Here is a 6,000-nt window from a genome sequence, read left to right as displayed (position 1 = left end):
CTCTCATCACCAGTTAGTTCAAATTTGTTTCCTTGTACTTTTGTACGTGTGAATAGAATGTGTTCTTCCTCTGAAGCAACAGATGTAAGTAGTAGTTCAAATTTATGTAAGATATAAAATGTTGCTTGAGAGGAAGAACACATTCTATTCACACATACAAAAGCACAAGACAACAAATTTGAACTAACTGGTGATGAGAGGAATTAACGACATCAGAGTCAGGGCGGCTACGTGGTCTAGTGGAGTAAGGCTCCGGTCAAGCATCTCTAGATACCAGGTTCGATTCCTGGCTCCGCCGTTAATTTTTCGAATTCACCAGTTTATCAAATTTATACCTTCAACAATGAATTTTCTCATATTTTATACCTTAAACCTTTGTTATTAAATAATTTTTTTTTTTTTTATCAATGAATTCGAGGTCGATGATTCTTGAAATTTATTTGTTTTGTAGATTGCGATGCTGGTGATGGCGTTATTGTCAAATGACTATATTTTCGACTTAGTTGGATGACGCCGACTTCGACGTGAAAATTTGAAATCAGTGAGATAATATTTTCCAATAATTTTATTCTCTACTCACTAATTCGACAACCGTGGGACCCGTTATTTGTTTGACTATAGTCGGTCCTGAGAAACGATGGGCTAATTTTGCCGATCAGCCCTCAACCTCATTACTAAGCTTTTTATTAGGGTAATGAACTTCGGTACCGGGCTTCACGTCAACTTTTGGAATCTTGTCTGTTTTTGTCTTGTCAAGGCGTTTATTCGCGTATTCATTGATTTGTCGTTCGACTTGGTGCCTCAGTTCTTCGAACCTAGATATTTTCGCGATCCATCCTTTGAGTAGATCGTCAGTTATTTTTTTTTGTCGATCCACACATTATTCACGATTGTTTGTTATTGCTTCACGTGCATGATTTAGATAAAAAAGCGAAACTCGACTACCAGCATGTGAAACGGTGTTGTACACCAATTGGTATTTTGACAGTTCTTGATCTCATTGGATGTGTTTACCACGAATTGTTGCGGCAATCATCGGTTTCATAGTTCGATTGACACGTTCTACAGGGTTGGCCTGTGGATGAGCAAGCGGTGTTGTTATGTATTCAACTCCTCTTGCTGTCAAAAATGTTTCAACGTCTTTATTTGTAAACTCTGTCCCGTTGTCGCTGACAATTGATTTCGGGATAGTACCCAAACGATCGAATACAGGATCCAACACTCTAATGACAACGATATTTCTCGTCTGGTTTTGTACAGGGTAAAGTTCTACGTACTTCGTATGAAGATCTTGAATGACGAGGATGTAATTATTTCCCTTTTTCGAACGAGAGAATGGACCCACAGCATCAATCGACAATTGAGCCCATGGCTTTAACAATGGCCTCGTTGTTTATGATCCTTTTATCGGATTTTGATTGTATTTTACTTTGAGACAAATTTCGCATTCTCCGACAAATTTTTTAATGTCCTGTGTCACACCAAGCCAATAATAAGTTTGTCGAATGCGCTGGTAGGTGTTGCCTCTTCCAAGATGTCCGGCTTGTGGCGGCTCATGATTTTCACGTAAAATCTCAAAGACTTTCTCCGGTTTACCGACTCTTTCCAGAGATGTTCGTCGTCAAATAAGAATTTTCCAAAATCTTTTCGAAAATAACACAATTTTCCGTCTTCAATCTTCTACTCTAAGAATTTTTCAGCAGACTTGCTGACGATTTCATACTTCGAATCGTACCATTGATTACTCGAAAACGCTTGTAAATCCGTTCGTTGTTCTACAGCTTCTTCAACAGTAGCTCCCTAAATTTGACAATTTGCTTTCACGTCCTCGTTCATGTCATGCATTCGTAATAAAGCGTCGGGTACTTCATTTGTTATTCCGCGCTTGTACTCAATAGTCATATTATGTTGCAATAATTGGATCGCCCATCTTGCTAATCGTCCTACTGGGTCTTTCAGCCCGTAAAGCCGCTGCAGGGCCTAATGATCAGTAACATTAGTGAAATGCTTTCTTTCGAGGTAACATCTCAGTTCTTCTACGGACCAAACCACGGCTAGACATTCTTTCTCTGTAGTGGTATAATATGGTTCAGCACCTCGTAATGGTCGACTCCAGACTTTCAGTAATCGTTCTTCTTTGTTCTCTGGGTCTTGCGGCACTAAGATTGCGCGTAATCCACTATCGCTTGCCTCCGTGTACAATAGAAATGGTTGTCCAGGTATTGGTGTATACAACCTCGGTGCATTTTCCAAATCATGTTTCGTTTCTTCGAAAGCCTCTTGTTCTGCTTCGGTCCATTTCCATGGAATCTTTGGGTTCGTCAATTTGTTTAACGGGCCTTGCACACGTGCAATATTCTGAAGGTGCCGATGGTACCATTTAACTAGTCCATTAAATTGACGAAGTTGTGTACGATCTCTCGGTAGCGGAAAATCTAGTATCGGTTGTATCTTTTCAGGGTTTGGTCTCATACACGATTCGTCAATAGCATATCCCAAAAATTTCACCTCCTTACAGGCGAAGCAGCTCTTTTCTCGATTCAAAGTTAGTTTTGCTTCACGTAACACCTCGAAAAGCAACGACAAAATCGTCGGGTGTGCGTCGAAAGTTTGACCAACTACTATTCAGTCATCGAGATACATGAATGATCTCTTGTTTGATCTCCGAGTTTATTCGGCAAATTCCTTCGCGATATCAATTCTTTAAGTCTTCGCTTCAGTTTATCGATGAGTTGTTGGAACCTAGAGGGAGCCCCTGTAAAACGATACGGCATTCTGACGCATTCTGACCCATACCAACAATCACTTTCCTTCGACGACGAATGCTGTATATTCTCGACTTTTTTCCTCCATTGGTATTTGGTGGAATGCCTCACTCATATCTAATGTCGAAACTATTGTCACCTCGTGCAGTTGACACATGACAGACTCCATGTTGTGCAGTGGATACGCCGGTTTTGCTGTTTGTCGATTTACCGGAGGATAATAAATACAAAGTCTTAACTTTCCGTTCGCCTTCGGAGCAACGATTGGTGAGCATGCCCAATTGTTGTTACTCCATTCAATGTAACCCTTTTCTAGTAATCGATCGACTCCTTGATGAATAAATTTTCGAACTACCTCACTTCGTCGGTAAGGTTTCTGACGCTGAGGTGTATGATCAACCAGTTCGATCGTGTGTTGAATAAGATCGGTCACACCGGTGGTTTCATTTTCCATTTTTGTGAACTTGGCTTCCAGATATTTGTGTATCTTTCTATTTTCGTCGTCCGATAAAGCTTCCAATTTTGACCATTTTCCGTAGTGAGTTGAGAGTTGATATGAAAATTGACTCTCATCCAACGTCCATGTTTTCGTGACGATATTAATTTTGACCCCAAACGAGGACCAAAAATCCATGCCAAGGACAATATCACTTGACAGCGTAGGCAGAATACTGAGCCACTGTGGGCCATAGATATCACCCAAGTCGATGATGAAACGTGCCTCCTTTTGTCTTGATGGGCGATTTGTCGCCAAGCCTTACACCATTTTCCAATGTAGCATCTTTGATTGGTTCCTTGATTTGAAGATGGCGGACTTTGTCGCATGCGATTTGGCTCAGACATGACCTTTCGCTCCCAACTGTCAAGAATTCCTCGGATTCTTTTGCCATGATGTCGTAACATTCTTTGACGTTACGGAAATAAATATGGATCCGCGAGTTTAGTCATCAAGTCAAAATCAAGAGCGTGAATAAAATGTTGTGAAAAAGCTTTAATTGCGCAATATGTGTTTCTCGTTTAAAGTCTGAAACAAGACTGTTTTTACAATAATGTTGGTTGACGCAGCAACCTAATTCTTTTGACAGACATAAGAGGTTTATAAACGTCTTTTATCTATGATGACTACTGGAAAGAGGGGGCAAAACAGGTGATTTCACCCTTTGTAACACTACTCCCCCCCCCAAGGAAAAGAGTTGTCCCGACTCGGGAAAGATGAGTCAATTATAAAAGTGATCCAGCAGTCAGTGCTCAAAAGTGAGTTGGAGCTGTGGCTTTGAAAATTTGAAGACTCCCTTTTTCACTATCTGGCATTTGCCCACAGTCTCAAGGTAAGCCACAGAAAACCTTGAGCAGATAGTTGAGCGTTGAATAATTTGAAAAATTTATGTGCCTTGTTTTATAAAGGTAAGTGTTATTAAGTGTTATGTATCTTCATGAATTCAAAGTTATCAGCAACGGTCGAGATCGATGTCGAAAAGAAATCCAATCCTCTTCATGAAGGATTGTCCAAACGAAACAGGTTCGGGTGAAAACATCGAGGCGAGAACCAAAAATTCCAGGACCAAACAGGATAGAAACAGACTCCTTTTTACAGGAAATAGGGGAATAGATGGGTGACTGATCCTAATCTTCTTAAGAAACAGCTTACCCTAGAGTTTTGGAAGGACAAATGTGAGTGATGGTATGACAATTCAAATTCACTAAGTGAATTCGGGAGAATACACGAATAAAATAGATTAACATGTATTCAAAAGAAAAGAAACGATCTTATCTGAATCATTTCCGTGTATTTCTTCAAAATAAGGCCACCGGTCATCCTCAAGAATCGGGGAAAGATTGGATGGAAAAAGGCTGTGTCAAGTAACCTGAAAAAGTGCTCACAAAAACTGACACTTAAGGTTAATAAAATGTGAAAATCAAACAATCGCTCATCGACCTTGAAAAATAATCGTGACCCTATTCACATCATGAAAGGAACCAAAGCCTATCTGACACAAAATCTGATTCAAAAGAAGTTTCGAGAAAGAAACAATCGAAGAAAAAAAATTTCGAGTTGATTAGCAACCCAGAAATAACAAATCATTATCGAGTTATCTTTGTTAAAAGAAACATGTCACAAATCCATGATTTAATCATGGCAGGAATTCTGCCTCAAACTTTCAATTTTACGAACTTCAAAAACCTATCAGAAGAATAATTGGAAAGTAAATTTCAAGACACATGGAAAAAGTTTTCCTGCGGTTTTCTTGAGGGAAAAACCAAAGAAAGGGAAACTTGGTTTCCTCTGTTCGTCATGCTTCACCCACAGGTTAATGAAAGAATAAACACAAGAAACAACCCCTTCCTATTGATTGATGATTGTTTTTTTAATTGATTGAAAATCTTTGAAAATTCCAGTCCCGAACTTCTGCGTGGTGGAGCAGACTTTCATGCAACCTTTCTCAAGAATATTACCTCCTGTGAAGACTGCAAAGAAAGTCTAATCTTCATTGAAAAACCAACCGAAGACTGTCCAGAATGCGAGGCCCTAAAAACTGAAATAAGAACTTTTATCAAGACTGCCTATTATTTCCGAATTACTAAGTTTTTATTGTTTAAATATTTACGAGAATGTGAATATTTGATGAATTAATTTTTTTTTTAAATTAAATTTAAAGGTTGAACCTTTTCCGCGTGTCATTGCAAGACAGAGACTAGAATATACTTAATCGGCTGTGGATTCTGCATTGATAACCAAAACAGGAGCCGATTAAGAAGAAAAGGTTTGTTTTACTAGCCAATCTTCATGAACCTCATGAATAGTTCTGAGTAGCTTTAAAGAAATACTCGATTCCTCCTCACGAGAACGAGAACTAAATCGAGCAAGAGAAGTTTCTGGGAAAACTCGCAGATAAACAATCAAATCTACTCTGAGCTCAGACGAGCGAATCAGAAGGTCGAAATTTTTCATCAATAAATGAGATTCGAAGTCGCGAAAATTACCTAACCTTCGACGAGCTTCTACGAAACAATTGCTACTAAATATCGATCTTTCCATCACCTTTACAGGCAACGAAGTCGTCTGAAGATGTCTATCTTACATAACCATTTGAGAGAAATGCTGAAAATAATAGCAATAACGATCTGGGTCCTGATACATCAAATCTAAGAGATCAATTCCAGCTACGTCTCGACATTCCTTAAGAGGTTCTAAAAGTGTACAGACCTGGCGATCTGCTAAAAACCTCTTGGTGAA

This window comes from Neodiprion fabricii, chromosome 1 (genome assembly GCF_021155785.1).
Source record: "Neodiprion fabricii isolate iyNeoFabr1 chromosome 1, iyNeoFabr1.1, whole genome shotgun sequence".
Taxonomy (NCBI): domain Eukaryota; kingdom Metazoa; phylum Arthropoda; class Insecta; order Hymenoptera; family Diprionidae; genus Neodiprion; species Neodiprion fabricii.
The sequence above is the reverse complement of the archived record's forward strand: the minus strand, read 5'-3'. Positions refer to the sequence as shown.